Consider the following 16,854-nt stretch of genomic DNA (forward strand, 5'->3'; position numbering starts at 1 on the left):
GCCCCAACCCCCTCCCCGGGCGTTTTCCAGACTTTCAGATTGTCCTTTTTTATTCCTCTCCTCTGCCAAAAAATAAATACCCCCCATCCACCCACCCACACAGCACTTTAAAAAAAGTGCTCTGTCTATGTGGGTGTTTTTTTTTTTTTTTTTTTTAAACACACACACACACACACACACACACTTTTTTCTTAAAAAAAAAAAAAATTCCAGCTAGTGCTTTAATGTGCAGCGGCTGCTCTCAACTCCTTTTCCCCGACTTGCCAAAGAGCAATTCATCCTCCGCCTCTATTCTGTGCTAGGCAGAGCAGCCCCACCATCCCCCCCCCCCGCTTTTGTTCAGCTCCCCACGTTCCTTTGTCCGGCCCTGAAAGCGCCCAGCGCTCCTGCATGAGGAATGTGAAACTGATGTGATGTGATGGGAACAATGCTCCGGCCCCGGCTCCTTCAGAAGGCAGATCAAAGCCCCTCTTTGCATGGCTTTCCAGCGCCCGCCTGCTCGCTTCTCCCCCGCCGGAGACACACGGGGGCTGCTCCAGGGCTTTCACTGCCGTCGGGGCTTGAGAGAGATTTGCCGTGCGCCCCTAGACATGCCCTTTGCACCTGGCCCGGCCTGGCCCCCCGGGAGCAGCCCCTGCCAAACCAGCCCCTGGGGGGAGACATCCTTTTCGAGGGGGGACATGGGGGAAGGTGTAGCTGCGGCCGTCACCGCAAGGAAGCGGAGAAACATTTAGCGCTGCTAAGAAGATGCCTCAGTCGACCCAGTTTCTCTATGGCTCCCCGGCCGCCTGTTGTCAGCCGAGCCTCTCCGAAGAGGAGCTGATCGCAGCAAAAGGGGGCGCCAGGCGGATGAACGGCAGCCCGCCACGGCAAGCGGCGGCAGAGCCGATAAATCACGGGCCGGGGGCAGAGCGGGGCTCGCACGTGGAGCGCATTAGCACCGAACGCGGGAGGTTCCTTTGGCAACGGCAGGGCATGAGTGGGCGGAGGCAGCCCCACGGCCGGTCTCTGCCGGCCCCAAGCCAGGCCCGACGATTCCCTTCCTTCGGCGCCAGCTCACGCCGGGCGACAGATCTCGGCTCCCAAGGGACGCCGGGCAGCTTGGCGCTGGGGCCCCAGGCAAAGTTCCAGGCTGGGCCGGCCCCGGAGCACCTCACCGGAGAGGAAAAAGCTACCTGAGGCCGATGGGCCCCACCAGTACAATCCGGCCGGCGTGCCCCTGCGGCTACCTGAGGCCGATGGGCCCCACCAGTACAATCCGGCCGGCGTGCCCCTGCGGCTACCTGAGGCCGATGGGCCCCACCAGTACAATCCGGCCGGCGTGCCCCTGCGATCTCCCCTCCTCCACAGCGCTTTACTAAGCGACCGTACCAAGGGACGGGTCCGAGCCTGACGTTAGTCCAGCAAAAAGCCCCTAGGAACGAGCTTGACGTGGGCCCCCTACGGAAATAGTTTCCCCCGCCAAGCCCCTCCCCTTCGTCTGCAATGCCGCCATCTTTGGGGGGTACGCAGGCACCCCGTCGCTGCGCACTGGGTGCCGAAGGCCCAGCAAGTGACTCCCGGGGCGGAGGGGGCGATCCAACTCCAGCGCCGACGCTCCAGGCCAGAACCTCCGGGGTAAACCTGGCGTCGCTCCCGTGACTTCACAGTCGAGTTGCCCCCGCTGAGGGTCTGGCCCCGGCGTCCCGCTAAGACCTTGGCTTCATGCCTTTCCCAAAAGGGCTCTCTGGGCGGTGCCCCCACTGGGCATGGCGAGGGTGCAGCTGGAACCAGAAGGAAGCCGGACATCTCCCACCCTCAGCTGCCAATCGGGATGTCAGCGCGCCATCGTTTAAACGATTAACCGGCAAGCCTGGGCTTAACGCCTACAGGCATTGCCCCCGCCGCCCTTGCTGCATCCGATCTTCGGGGGGAGCTGGGGGTCACAGAACCGCTGCCCTCTGTCCCCATGCCAGGCTCCTGCTGCCTCTGTATCCGAGGCAGCAGCGCGGGGGGAGGGGGGGGGAGAAAGCAGGCTGGATCCTGGAACAGCCTCTGTCCATGTGGAGCTTGGCCCCCAGCGCACAGAAGCCGCTGCCGACCCTGCATCCGAGAAGCAGTGCGGGGCAGCAGGCGGTTTGTGTCAGGGGCAGATTTTCAAACCAGCTGCCTTGGGGTCTGGCTCTGTCTGCCCCCCCATTTACGGCTAGCGGCTCCCGGCGTCCTGTGTGTCTTACCCCCCTTTAATCCAGTCTGCAGGCACAGAGTGGGAGACGGCCCAAGAGGTCCCTTCCAGTCCTAGTCACTGCCCAGCCAGCGCCAGACGCGCCACGCAACAGCGCCCCGAACAGCCCTGCTGTGCCGCAGGTGCTCTCTCACCCTTCATGCCCCTGGGGCCAGCCTGCTAACGGGCCCAATTAGATCACCTGCTTTTCTTTAGCGGTTTGATGGATCGGAGCACGCGGCTTTGCACTGAGTCACTCCAGTCGCCGCGACGCCCCTGCACGCGGCTGTCACGCAAGGAACCTGCAAGCTGTACCCTGCCAGCCTAACTTGCAGTAGCTAGTCAAACTGCTTGTAACTTACAGCCAGGCAGCGGAAGCAGCGGGGTGTTAGGCTTTAAGGCGCTGCAAGACTGGGTGGTGGTGTTCATGCTTAACACAAGAACGGACAGAGCAAAGCTCCATCTGGCCCAGTGTCCTGTCTGCCAGGTGCCCCAGAGGGAGTGACCCGAACAGGGAATCCTCACGCGATCCCGCCCGTCGCCCATTCCCAGACAAAGAGAGGCCTGGGACACCGTTCCAGATGGGTTGGAATGTGCCACCCGCTCATCCTCCCCTTTAACTGGTTAACAATAGGTTTAGACAGTGAGCCAATTAAATGGGGTTTTACATCTCTAGGCCGTGTCTACACTGCAGGGTTTTTGCGGAGGAAGCTTTCTGCGACAGAGGTCTTCTGCAAAAGCACATCCGCACCTGAAACGCGCCTGACAAAAGCCACGTGCGTTTGTGCAAGAGAGCGTCCACACGGCACGGACACGCGTGCGCAAGAAGGTTCTGTTGGTCATTCCATCAGAGCACCTGGGCTTTTCCGGATAGGCTCTTTCTGCGCAAGAAACCCCTGTGGAGCGTCCACACACACCGTTGTGCTCAAGACCTCTTGTGCCAAAAGGAGGGATGCCTCGTAGAGGGCGGCATACCTACTCCGCAAAAAGCCCTCCGTTCTGCCGATCGACTGCACATTTCCTTGCGCAAAAACGCGCTTGGTGTGGGCGCGCCGCAGGTTTTTGCACAAAACCTCGGTCGTGTAGACACAGCCCTAGTTTGCAAGAGCTGATTTAAAGCCACAGCCTCCTCCCCCCCACCCCGGGGACATGCAACAGGAGTTCCTAACCTCAGGGGAAATCTAGCCAAGTCAGTTTCTATGTGGGGCCCACAGACATCATACATGGGAGAGCAGCTCTTCTCCCTGCAACGGGGGGCAGAAAGGGCTCCTCTCCACCCCGGCTGTCTTAGCTGGGGCAGCGCTAGAGGGAACAGAGCCCATGAAGAAAGGGGCTGCCCCAATACAGAATCCAGCAGCATCACCCAGGCAAACACGGACCCAACAGCCATCTCCCCAACACACCCGTCGGGAGAGGAAGAGGCAGCAAGACAGAAGGGAAGAGGCCAGAGCAGCAGTGGGGGGGGGGGGGGGGGACGTGGCCCACGGCAGAACCTCGATGGTTGGAGAGGCTCTTTCACTAACCCGCTGCCCTTAATTCATGCCCGAGTCCGTTCTTGGCCGCCCCACGTCCGTGCTGCTTTGCTTTCAATTCGGCCAGCGAAACCCATTTACCGTGCCTGTCTCATTCGGTTTCCATCAAACCCGCTGGACTCTCCGCTGGTGAAATAAGCATATTGACTCGACTGCCTTCCTTTGTCGGCGAAATGACAGTCTTTTCGGTGCCTATTTCCCTCTCCGGCAGGAGCTAAACGCGGCTTGTTTTGGATTGAGAACCGCTCCGACTTGTTGAAATGCATGAAAGGACCAACGCGGGGGAGCGAGGGGGGAGCAGAGCCGGGATCTATTTATCTGGGAAAGATGTTTCTAAGGAGACTATTTATTTACCGTGCAGTTAGTAATTTACTAGGAAACGGCGCTTTGGGTGAATGTTACCATGAGAACCTAACCCGCTTCTTGTCCTGACTTTGGCACTCTTGTCAGCCCCCCCAGTGTCAAATCTCCGAGGCTTTGGATCCCCCTGTTGCGTGTGAATCATCTGCTTTTTGCCTCACAAGCCGGCTCCCGGCTTCCCATTCCAGCCTTGTACAAGCCCTGCCACAGGGATGGCTCCATCACCACGGATGGAGACCTCTACCCCTGCTCATGATGGCAGGTAGAATGCCTCAGCGCCACTAACGGCTTAGCTGGCACATAGATCGTGTGTTGGACCCTGCCTGTGGTACAGGGAGGGACCTGCACCCACCCCAAACATGGACAGCTAAGCAGCCTCACAGGCAGCTGCCCTGAAATGACTGGTGTTCCTCATGTTTTGTATTTTGAAAACAGTGTTCCTGCTGGTGTTTTCCATCCAGGTGTGGAATACATTTTGCTCTGCGCACTGAGGCATGTGTGGATGTGCACCACCCAGAGAAACACATGCTGCGGACGCTCTGCTAATTAGTGGACAGCACTTGAATCTTTCGCGGATAGCGGCCCAAGCACTCAGCTCACAGGGTTTGAGCTTCTCAAAGACCTTGCTTCTTGCTTGGCCATTCGTGCCCATTGTGTGCTGGCATTTTGACCAGGTGTAAATGACTGGGCCGTGGGGAAATTGGATCCACTGATTCCACACATGCTTGAACACAAGCACACGTGCTGGTTTCTAGTAGCCCAGACCTTCACGTTACCACCGGTCTTTATCCATTCTGCAGTAGGAGCCAGTTGTGGGCCAGGGCCCCACTGCGGTTGGTAGAGTGCAAGGAACCTGCCCCGACTGTAGAGGCACAGGGTCAGATTTCAGAGGGCTCACCCCCAACTTTGAACTCAGATTTCTCCAGAGGTGCTGCCCTCCCCCCTCAATTAAAAATCTGCCCTCTCCGCCCCCTTTGCCAAGCCGTACGCAAAGTGAGGCCTTAAGTTTACATGCTAGGAAACACGCATTGACATAGGTGTGTGGGGAAAGGGGGATATTTAAAGGCCACGAACTCACCGATGGTTATAACTTCTAGAAATCCCTTGCATTCCTTTCCCCTCACCACCTTGTGCACTGTCTCCCCATTTAGCATCTTTGGTGAATGTCATTAGCTTGATCTTCAGGAAGACTGCCCACTCCTTCTAGACCCATCAGGAAGAGAGTAAATAAAAGCCAATCTAATGCAATTCCTTGCAGTGTCTTGCTAGACCTTGCAGAGCCGGGATCTGACCTAGCCCACAGCTGGGCAGAAATTACAGTATTAGTGGAAGCAAAAAAAAACCTGCAGACAAAGCTATTTATTTGAAAGAAAGAATTAAAGCCCGGCCACGAAAGGGGATACAATGCTACTTTTCAATCAGCTTTCATTTTAAAAGCATCATTTCTTAAGTCATTACGCCTACAAGTATTTTGATTGGCAAACACCGCAGGTAGAGCTACCTGTAGTAGATGAAGGCTGTTGGGTTCGGTTTGTTTGTAAGCACTTAGTTTGTTAAGTATTTCCTGGTGCAAGCTGATGGCTACCCTGCGTTTTGTCTTACAGAATTACAGGCCTTTTAAAAATGTTAATGGGGGGGAGAACTGAGCCTATGATATCTGGCTAGCTATATATTTTAGTGTGCGTCTCGGTGTGTTTCTGTCTGTGAGTCTGTTTGTCCAAGAACTCCTCAATAGCAAGAGCTAAGGACACCAAACTGGGTAGGCAGCTTCCTCTTCTCCCAACTTAAAGCAAGATCGGGGTTTGGTTGTGCCAGGACAACTGGGAAAGGGACTGTTTTCCATGACATGCAAAGGGAGGGGCTGCTGTTCGGAGGGACGGGATAGGAGAGTGGCCAATAGGTACAGTGAGCGCAGGGGAGAGCTATGCTGCAGGGAGACCACCAAGGGTATGTCTACACTGCAGAGTTTATCCAGAAAAACGGCCGTTTTTCCGGAAAAAACTACAATTTCATCCACACTGCAACCGTGTTTTCGATTTTGTCAATACAGAGGGGGTTTTCCGACGGTGGTAAACCTCTTTCTGCGAGGAAGAAGCCTTGTTGCGAAAGAGCTCTTTCGGAGAAAGGCGCATGTGGGCGGGGAAGAGGGAGTTTTCGCAAGAAGCGGAAAGAGCAAAAAGCACAGGTGCCCTAGTGGCCACTCCGCCCATAGCAATCACAGCTGACATGCGAGAGCGCGTCCAATCAATGTGCACATGATCTTTCGAAAAAGCAGATGGCTTTTTCAATGCGCTTTGGCAGCATGGTCGCTCTCTTTCGGAAGAAGAGTTTTCAGAAGATCTCTTCTGGAAAAGCTTCTTCCGAAAGATGCCTGCAGTGTAGACATAGCCCAAGGGAGAGGCCAGCAGGGTTGAGGCGCTGTCAGACTGTCTGCTAGCACACTGGTTAAGTAGCCTTCTCGCCCACCGGCCCTTGGCCTGGATGCGAGGGGGAACAGACCCCAGGCAGGGGGAGGAAGTGGAAGAAAACATGCCTCTGACCCTCCTATAACCTCCCACCCCACCGACCTGTCCTGCAGGACCTGAGCAATGCCAGGTAAGTCCACTCCTATGCCAATATTGACCACCTTTTTCGAAAGCATTACTTGTGGTCACAATAGGCTTTGGCGGCATTCCACAACTTGTATTTCATTTGTGCCGTTGGAAGGGACACTACGGCCAGACTGATATTTACTTTTTACCAATCACTGGCTTATTAATTACTTTTTGGTAATTACATTGCTTTTTACAGGGTCAGAACTAACTAACCTGAGTCAACTAAGCTGACCGTTTCTATGTTGTTTTACATAATTAGTTTGAGGAACGCACCTGACTGTGACCACAGACCTTTTATACCCGCACAAGCACACACGGAGCCCAGGGTGAAACATTCAACATAGAGTTGGGTCAACGTTCGAAGGGAAGGTCAGAAATTTTTACCGATTTTTTACATGGCCTGTTGGATGCTAAAGGAAATCCTGCTTCCAGAATTCGTCAGCAAATCCCTACTGGCCAACTCACGCCAACCTCTGGGATTTAAAATAATTTAGCACCATCCCAACAACAGAAAACATTGCCCATTACTGCAATCTTTGATCCTGCCAAAGGCTTTACGCTTGGATGCTGCTGGAGAGTTTAGCAATATGGGGTTGGGGAAAGAACTTTCAGGGTTGTCAAAACCCATAGGACACTAATACCGTATTTTCCGGCGTATAAGACGACTTTTGATGTTAAAAAACATCCCCCCAAAATCGGGGGTCGTCTTATATGCTGGGTATGCGGCTTTGCAAAGCCTCGGGGGAAGCCGGTGGCGGGGCATCCCAGGCGCGCCCAGGCTTTGCAAAGCCGCGGAGGGTCTCCGGCGGCGGGGCAGCCCAGGCGCGCCGGGGCTGTCCCGCTGCCGGGGCGTCCTCAGAGGCTTTGCTCCCGGTGTCCCTGGTCTGCTGGAGACGGTCCCCAGCAGACCAGAGGCACCGGGAGCAAAGCCGAAGCGGCGGCGGGGTGCCGCACTTCTGAGGTTTTGCTCTGGCAAAGCCTCAGAGGCGCGGGACCCCGCCGCTGCTGTGGCTTTGCTCCCGGTGCCTCTGGTCTGCTGGGGACCGTCTCCAGCAGACCAGGGACACCGGGAGCAAAGGAGGCGGAGGGGCGCTGGGGTATAAGACGAAACCCTATCTTTTAACTAAAAAATTAGGGGGTCGTCTTATACACCCAGTCGCCTTATACGCCGGAAAATACGGTAATAATAAAATAATAATAATAATAATAATAATAATTCGCATTTGGTTTTTGCAGCTCACAGTCATTCTTGCCTTGCCTTTGTCGTGGCAACGAAGTCTGCAATGCAGCCCGTCCTCTGTAGCTCCCATGTGGCCAAGGCCTTGCCGATTTCCAAATGGGACAAATGCCCCAGGAAGTCCAGATTTAACCCACCACCCCACCGCCCGGAGAACGAGAAGGGTTTATTCGATTGTTGTGGAAAGTTGTTTGCTGCCAGATCCCACTTAGTTACCAGGAGCCCAATTCTGATGGGACTGTAAACCTACAGGAACCAGCATGCCAAGTTCCCCCCTGCGCCCGTGTCAGGACCAGTGGCGGGGGAGGAAAAAGAGAGAAAGAGTTGCAACTCTAATTAAATGACCCCATGGCAGGCTAGAGCTTTTGCTAGTTTCCCTGACTCCGGGGCCCTGGCCATTGCTTCATCGGGGACAATTAGATTCAACCACCTCTCCTCGGACGCCCACTTCCTCGGTATACCCCCTCTCTGGCCAGCCAGTGCCTGCCTGCGCTGGAGGGCTCCTGCGGAGGCAGGGCAAACTGGATCATAGAGTGTAAGGCTAGAAGGGACCACCAGATCACCTAGTCTGATGGCCTGTGTATCACAGTCCTCCAACACCCGCTCACTAAACCCAACCAAAGCATGGTCACTGCCAGAAGATTCAAGTCTTACGTGCTGCCGGCAGAGAACTCAATAACTGAGATAATCCCAGCGAGTGACCCTCATCCACCCGCTGCCGAGGACGGTAAAGAAAGTCCGGCGGTGATGCTGACAGCCCACCTCGTGCCAAGGTTCACGTGTCTCGATTGACTACAGGCGGATACCGCGCTGGAACCAGTCTGGCTCATGACAGCGTTCGCATTATTAAAACAGGGATTAGGGTTATAAGAATGTGTTTAGACTTTATTAAAAGCTTGTGAGTTGCGGTCTACGGTAATCTCCCTCGTCGCACCAGGCTCGAAATGTATTCCACGTTGTAAGGGAATATTTGAGTGTTTGCATTGGCAGCCTCTAGCGCGGTGTAAATCACCAAGCAGAGGAGACACATTTATGAGGGTAAAGGGCTGACCTCCAAACAAAAGGGGTTACACCCTGCCCCCCCCCCCGGACGCATGCCGGACTATTATGGGACACGCAGGAGGACAAAAGTCAGTTACTCTGCTCTTCCCCCACACACGAAGAGGAGTCACGCAAGGAGCTTCCTTCCAGCAGTGGAGCCTCAGAACAGGGGAGGAGGGAGCATGAGGAAATGGGGAGTTTGGGGAGTCAAAGGGGGGGGTTGCATACAGGGGTGCCCGGATGTTACTGGTTTAATGTGACAAAAGGGGGGAGTTTGTTTCAGAGAACAGCCCAGAGTTGGAGCCGGGGTGTCTTGGACCTGGGTGACCCCGACCCTGCTGGGAGGACACGGCCGGTTCTGGCCAGAGGACAGACAATGGGCTGCAGCAGGGGATGCCAGCGAGGGGAGAACATTGGAGGAAGGCGGAGAAGAGAGGGGCCAGACGACCCCGTTATGTGGGGACAGACAATGGACCGGGGAGGGGCTGATGCTGGGGGATATTGGAGGCTCTGCTCAGAGACGGGGGCGGTTTTTGGGCGGCTGAGAGCAGAGCAGGCAGGACTCACCTGGCCACAGGGGAGACTGACGTGGGGGGTTGGGGGATCCTTGGCTGTGTTCAAAGCTCCATAAAATGCTCCTGTTTGGGGCTAGCTGGGAGTCGCTCTGGGCTGGAGAGCAGAGGGAGTGGAGGCCCCGGGGGTCCAGAGGGAGTGGAACCCACCTGAGGGGCTCACGGCAGAGGCAGGCGGCGGAGAGGCACCATCCCAGAGGCGGAGGGGCGGACCCCCCCGGTGAGAGGGCGGCCTGAGGGCTGTCTCACTGCCACGGGTGTGGAGGGTGCTCCCTGAGAAGGGGCTGCCGCACTGGAGAGGGGGGTGGGCAGGACCTGTGAGCCCCAACAGGAAGTAACCCCCCTAAAAGCAACGGAACCGGGTCTCTGTGCTACCGGACTCCGGAGAGCAAAGCTCTCCCAGTAGCTGAGCCCTACGACCGACGGAGCTTGCGGAGTATAACCGCTCCGGTTACCTTGTGAAGCTTCGGCTAGGAGCTGTGGGTGGCTCCGCAGGCTGCGGATTGACCGGAAAGCACCAAACGGGAGGGGTCAAGCAAAGCCCCAAGGAAATCGAGATCCATGGGGACGTGGGAACGCGAAGGCCTGGGGCCCAGGAGCAGCTCACGCACTCCCGTGCGGGGAAGTATCAAGCGGCGAGGAGAGCGCTGAAACATGTCACAAGCTAGTCAGCCGAAAACAGTCGCAGGGCAACAAGAAGCCTATCGGGGAAAGGAGCCGGGAGCAACAGGGACAGAAGGGCAAAGCCGTCAGCTCCGCGCCTGTCAGCTCCGACAGCCATCACCGTCACAAGGTGGGCGGCATGTACCGCTCCAGCTAGCTGAGCCAGACACCTTCTCTCCCCGGGGAGCCGGTCCCCTCCAGCTCTGACTGTGCTTCCCTGAGCTAACAGCCAGTTGCCAGCAGCTTGATCCCGGGCGCAACAGGAACATCCACAGGCAGCCTCCCGAGGGCTGTAGTTCATCCCCGCTCCGGCATGGTGAGGCCTATGCAAAGGCAACCGCTCTCTTACAAAACACCCGGAAGAGGTTGCAGTAGTGACTGTATCTATCTCTCCCCCCCAGCCACCGCCTCCCAGCAGTCTCCATCTCCAGGGACCGGTGCTGTGGATAATTTTCTCCTCCTCCTTCTGATCTACCCGCTATCACCTCTCCAAACTGAACGTGATGCTTTTTAAACAGAGCCCCACTCCAGACCATGCCTTTAGGGACGAACTGCAGATCCCTAGAGGGACGGTGTCTGGGAAGACAGAGAGACAGGAAAGGACAGAGGAGTCATGCAGATAACCAGCAGAACGTGAGCGCCCCACATGATGGGTGGCAAAACACACACTTTGGACAAACAAGCAAAGGAACATACAGCCCTGGTGAGACCGTTACAAGACCTTGCGTCTCCGAGGGGGGTTCACAAATTGGGGAGAGAGTTCCAAAACACTCCACCAAGCTAGTGTGTACAAGAAAACTTTAAGAGGGGGCCGGATCCCAAGTATCAAACAGAAAGATTTCTCAGTGCCAGAGGTGGAAGGAGATGCGTGGATTGGACCCTGAAGCCAGCCACATCCAGGCAAGAAGGTGCAAATTTAACATGACGCTGGTAATTAACCACTGGAATGGTCAAGAGAGACGGTGGCTTCTCCGTCACTTGGACGCTGGAGATCGAGAGGGGACGTTCTGCTGAAAGAGCTGCTCTTGCTCCAGCAGACGTGACGGGCCTGGCGCCGAAAGGATGAGGCGTGGCTGTCGGACCTGTGTTTGACGGGAGGCCGGGCTAGATGGACACGCCCATCCTTTCCGGGCCGATCGGCTCTGGATTTGCCAGCCTGTGTTATGTACCTGGCCCGTCTGTGGGCAACGCCCCTGCGCCTTCTAGCAGTAAAAAGCAGGAAGGATGGTCCAGTGGTTAGAGCGAGAACTGACCCCCGCTAGTGCTCTGCCATGAACACCCTGGCTATGTCTACACTGGCGCGATCTTGCGCCAGAGATATGCAAATGAGGCTAAGCGTGGAATATCAGCCTCATTTGCATATCTAATGAGCCGCCATTTTTGCAGAAGAGGCTCTTGCACAAAGAGCATCTACACTGCCCCTTCTTGCGCAAGAAAAACCCTCCTGCGCAATGCCGTTATTCCTGAAAATAATCAGCATAGCGGCGTTGTGCAAGAGGGCTTTTCTTGCTCAAGGGGCCGTGTAGACAGCTCCTTCTGGCGCAAGAGCCTCTTCCGCAAAAATGGCGGCTCATTAGAGATGCAAATGAGGCTCGGCGATATTCCACACTTAGCCTCATTTGCATATCTCTGGCGCAAGATCGCACCAGTGTAGACAGAGCCCCTGTGTGACTTCCTTGGTACCTCCACTCCCTACAACGGGGAGAATGCCGGGCACTTGCCTCACAGATACAGCAGAGCTGCCGAGGGGCTTGGGCTGCGTTAGGCTAACGAAAAGGGCAGGAGCCTTCCCCCGGCCAGGGGCTCATCCCCTTCCTCAGTCCCAAATGGTGTCGATGCTCTGTCCCCCTTGTCCCCCCGGCATGAGACATGCATGAGGAGACAAGAAAGGGAGTCGGATAACGGTTTACAAACAAACGGAAGTATTTCCTCGCACACTGCACGGTCAACCTGTGGAACTCCTTGCCAGAGGATGTTGTGAGGACCAGAACTTTAACAAGGGTTAAAAGACACGCTAGACACATTCATGGAGGTCAGGTCATCAATGGCTATTAGCCAGGATGGGCAGGGATGGTGTCCCTAGTCTGTTTGTCAGAGGCTGGGAATGGGCGACAGGGGAGGGATCACTTGATTCCTGTTCTGTTCACTCCTTCCAGGACAGCTGGCACTGGCCACTGTCAGAAGACAGGATCCTGGGCAAGATGGACCTTTGGCCATTATGGCATGGCTTGAATAGGGGTTTGGTTACACTGCGGTATACTCACTTACTATGGCAGGTGGGACCACTGATCATCTCTCCACCCCACAAAGACACTAAGTATCCATGCCACCGAACAGCCAGCCGTCCACTGGGCCCTCTACCCCGGCTAGCCATGCCACCGTACACACCAGTTTTGACAGATGTAGAATCCCGACTACAACGTGCTAGCAGGAGTCTGCATGAAGGCCAGAGGCGGGCACACAAAGCAGGGGAAGATGAGCCGAATGTGTTCCTTTAGCCCTCCAGCCACCACTCTGCAAGCCACATTGCACCCCCCCCAGCAGCGTCCGTGCTGAACGCAATTAAACCCTGTACGATTTCTTGAAACTTGGCATGAGACAGCCCGCTAAGACCTGGCTCTCTTCCCGCAAGCCTTCCATCCACGATATCTTCCATCTTTTCATCTCCCAAACAGCCCAGAAGGCAATAAGGATTGTAAAGCAAACAGCGGTTTATTATGGTGGTTCCCACGGATATTTTCAGCTTGTTGATATTAGCCCTATTATTTTTATGAGGGAGAGAAGCTATTTACTGGACAGTAATTGCAAGGATCATTTTCCTTCTGTCTTCAGAAGATTGGTTCTACACCTCCCTGTATCTTCTGGGACCTTCCAGGAGCCTGAGGATTGGGTTTTTTTTTAATTAAGTGCCAGCGATTAGCTAAGTTCAATAGCTAATTCCCACAATACCCCAAAGGCCATTTATCCCAATCAACTAACCATTCCAGGAGGTTCCTCATATACCCTCGTCCTGGCCTTTATCAATAGCTATTTTTGTTAGAAGCGAGGAAGACCTTTCAGAGACTTGGGATAGACAGATTTAAACGGGAGCTGACTCTCCACCACTATGGGTACATCTACATTGCACGCTCATTTTGAAATAAGCTATTCTGGAATAGTGAGTGTAAAATAGCACGTCTACACTGCAGGGAGTCCGAGGCAGGCTCCCCTAATGTAGACGTGCTGTCTTGATTTAGAGCCCCAGGACGCATTGGGGAGGAATGATTTAGAACAGCCCTGGAGAGGGGTTATTTCAAAATACCAGCAGTGGAGCGCGCGCGCGCACACACACACACACACACACACACACACACACACACACACACACACACACACACACACACACACCCTTCTCGAAATGGCGTATTCCGAAATCTGTAAACCTCATTCTACAAGGACCACCACCTATTCTGAAATAATTTCAAAACAACAGGCAGCTATTTAGAAATAACAGAATGGCCGTGTGGACGCTTACATTCTTATTTCAAAAGAACGCTCGTTATCTCCAAAGAATGGTGCCGTGTAGACACACCCCACGGAACGCACATCTATTTCTTCTCCCATTCTTAACAGGTCTGATTTCTCATCGGTATGTCTTTCCCCCTAGCTCTGTTTGGGAAAACCCGGCTTTATTCACTGTGGCCTTGCTGGTCAGACTGTATCTCCACGGGTACCCTGCACCCATAGCTGTGGCTATGCCGCTCAAGATGCTTCCCACCTCAATGGAAAGGGGTTTCCATTGATGTCTAGTTGCGGCAGCTGGAGCAAAGGAAGAATTCTTCCATCATAGAATCCCAGGGCTGGAAGAGTCCTCAGAAGTCACTGAGTCCAACCCCCTGCCAAGGCAGGACCAACCCCAACTCAGTCATCCCAGCCAGGGCTTGGTCAAGCCGGGACTTCATCCCTAGATGTGTTGGAGATTCCACCCCTCCCTGGATAACCCATCAACCTAGCTGTGTACACATTTGGAGGTTAGGTCCACCCAGCTACAGCATGCAGGGCAGAACGCCTTTCCCAGCCCTCGGCAGCACAGGTAGCTCGATGCAATTTTGAAGGGTAGACCAGGTTTTAGGTGGTTCTCATCTTTCCCGGGCAAGCCAGAACTTAGCCTGAGTATCCTCCTTGCCACAACACTGTGTCCGTGGGCTCTTCTACCGTACGCTCTTCTTCAGCGGAAAAAACACTAGTCTGGCCCAATGGGCATCGCCTTTTCGGAGTCTTCCGTCTAGGAGCAGATGGATCTTGGTCAAGATCCGAAGGGAGCGTTTTCCCCTTCCCCCCGTTTCTTCCACAGCCTGAGATTTTAAACGCAGCCTCCTGCCACACCCCGCTCCCTGGATTTCGTCATTCATTCACAACCCTCACTGACCTGCCCCCCAAGTGAGAAGGAAAAAAAATAAGACACTCCCCTTGAACTCCAGCCCCATGGCGGGAGAAGGTGTCGAGGCTCAGGGCTTACACCAAGACAGGTGGGGAGGGGCTAGTGGATTGGGGGGGCCCCTTGGGCTCAGGTGGAGCTGAAAATGGAGGGGTTCAGCATGCAGGAGGGCTCAAAGTAGGGGTGCAGGGTCCAGGTAGGGGATGGGGGGCAGGAGCAGCTGGAGAGTGAGGGGTAGAGTCTGGGTGGGGGCAGGAATAGGCTAGGGGCAGAGGTGCAGGAAGGAGGGTGTAGGACAGTGGTCCCCAGCACGGTGCCCATGGGTGCCATGGTGCCCGCTGGGGCATTTATGTGCGCCCGCGGAATGATGTAGACTGGCCCCACCCCCGGGCACGCGGCACATACGTGGTGCCGTCCCCGGGCATGTGGCACATGGGCAGCCCCGCCCCCAGCCCCCGATGCCCGGCCCCAGGTGCCCGGCCTCCCCAGAAGGTTGGGGACCACTGGTGTAGGGCCGGGTATGGGGGTCTGGACAGGGGTTACAGTTGTGGGCACCAACCTGGCACAGCTGGGGGGGAGAAGGGGGCACACAAGGGCTTCCCTGCAGCACAGAGCCGCTTCCTCTCCCCTGCCAGAGACCGCACCTCAGATCTGGCCCATGAGGCTCAGAGCTCCCCCCTACCCCCCAGAGCAGGGACCCAGTGCTGGTGCCCCAGAGGCTTCCCCCCCCCCCCATGTGGTTGGAGCACCAGCTTGCACCACTGCAGGGGAGGGAGGGGGAGCCTCATGGACTGCGTCAAAGCAACCCCCAGCAGCTGTAAACACACAAGCACCCCAAAGCGGAGAGCGAGATGAAGCCAGAACTCCCCTCCCGGCCCTTTCCTCCTGCCATTCCTCCCCGGCAGAGTCGCCCCGGCTGGATGGCCCGGGACACAGGCCTGTCTCCTGCCCAGCAGACGAGCCTTCCTGGGCAGCATTTCTCACCAAGGCATGTTCTGGATCAAGTCCCCTATGGCAGAGCCGTCAGGGGCCGAGAGCCAGGTGCGGCCCCGGGTCTGCTTTGGCCCTGGAGGTGCCCCGGTAGGTTCCCCGGCCTGGCTCTCCACCGCCCTCCTCCCGTCACCTCGCCGCGGAGCGGCACTGGAAGTAAAGCCCTGTCGACACCAGCTGCCATCTCTGCTTCCCCGGCTGTCACTCCCCTATCGATCGCCTCCGTCTCGATCGACGTTCCAGTTAGAGACTCCTCTCTACACCAGCCCCAGGTCTCACGAGCGGCCTGCCCGCTCGGCCCCCCCGGCACATTCACGCCCCCCGCTCTATGGCACCAAGCCTCCGCCCTGGCCCCGGCAAAGATCAGCCGGCCAAGGCAAACCCCTCCCTCTAAACTAGGCTCGGAAATGAGTCGGGGCATCTCACCACACGCAGAGCTGGCCCAGGTAGGTGTTCCGGCCATCTCTCAGCCTCCTCCCCAACCTCCCACTATTTTCTAGTGCATTGGGGGCAGGATATGGGTAGTGGTGAAGGTTGGGTGGGGGTGGGGGTGGGGGTGGGGGTGGGGGTGAGGCAAACCCCCCCCCCAGACCTGCACCCTATCCCGCCTCGTGCCCAGGCCCCGCCCCCTGTGGGCAGCAACACTCCGCCTGCACCAGGCCTAGAGCAGGTGTTCTGGGGGGCAGAGTGTGGGCGGGGCTAGGCAACGCCTCCCCCTGCCTAGGATATCCGCCACCCCGGGAGTTGGGTCTTCCTCTGAGTCCGTGCCCCCCCAGCGAGGCCCCGATCCTGGGGAGCCCTCGGGGATGCTATGGGAGCACAAACCCTCAGCGATCAGCTAACTAGCTTGGGGAGCAACTAGGCACGGGAATGTTTAACAGTTAGCCAGGAAGCCTCACCCTTAAGAGGTTCCCCATTAAGGTTAACTAGCGGGGGCTGGTGCAGTGCCAGCCTGCGGTGGGGCAGAGGGAGGGGCTCCCCTTTAATCAGTTAAGCAATAGGCTAGCTGCTCTATTTAGAGACCCCTGGGCGTAGACTCGGGTGGCCCATCTACGCCTGCAGTACTAGCGTTATTATAGGAACCTAGCAGGGGCAGGCTTGCCTACACCACCATCACACCTTCCGGGGCTGTAGAGGTGCCCCTCCATAAGGAGAGAAAGTCCCTGCACAAGAGCTCACAATTTAAATAGACAGAGTGGGAGGGGAAACTGAGGCAAGGGGCGGGGCAGTGACTTGCTGATGGCC

At 56.2% G+C, this 16,854-nt stretch overlaps 1 protein-coding gene across 1 annotated transcript in view; it reads right to left on the minus strand.

Moving 5' to 3' along the window:
* Window positions 1-16,854, minus strand: part of CNTFR (ciliary neurotrophic factor receptor) — a 474,842-nt gene that overhangs the window by 356,547 nt on the left and 101,441 nt on the right. The window lies entirely within an intron of this gene.

The sequence above is a fragment of the Pelodiscus sinensis genome, chromosome 6, assembly GCF_049634645.1.
Source record: "Pelodiscus sinensis isolate JC-2024 chromosome 6, ASM4963464v1, whole genome shotgun sequence".
In the NCBI taxonomy this organism is placed as follows: Eukaryota; Metazoa; Chordata; order Testudines; family Trionychidae; genus Pelodiscus; species Pelodiscus sinensis.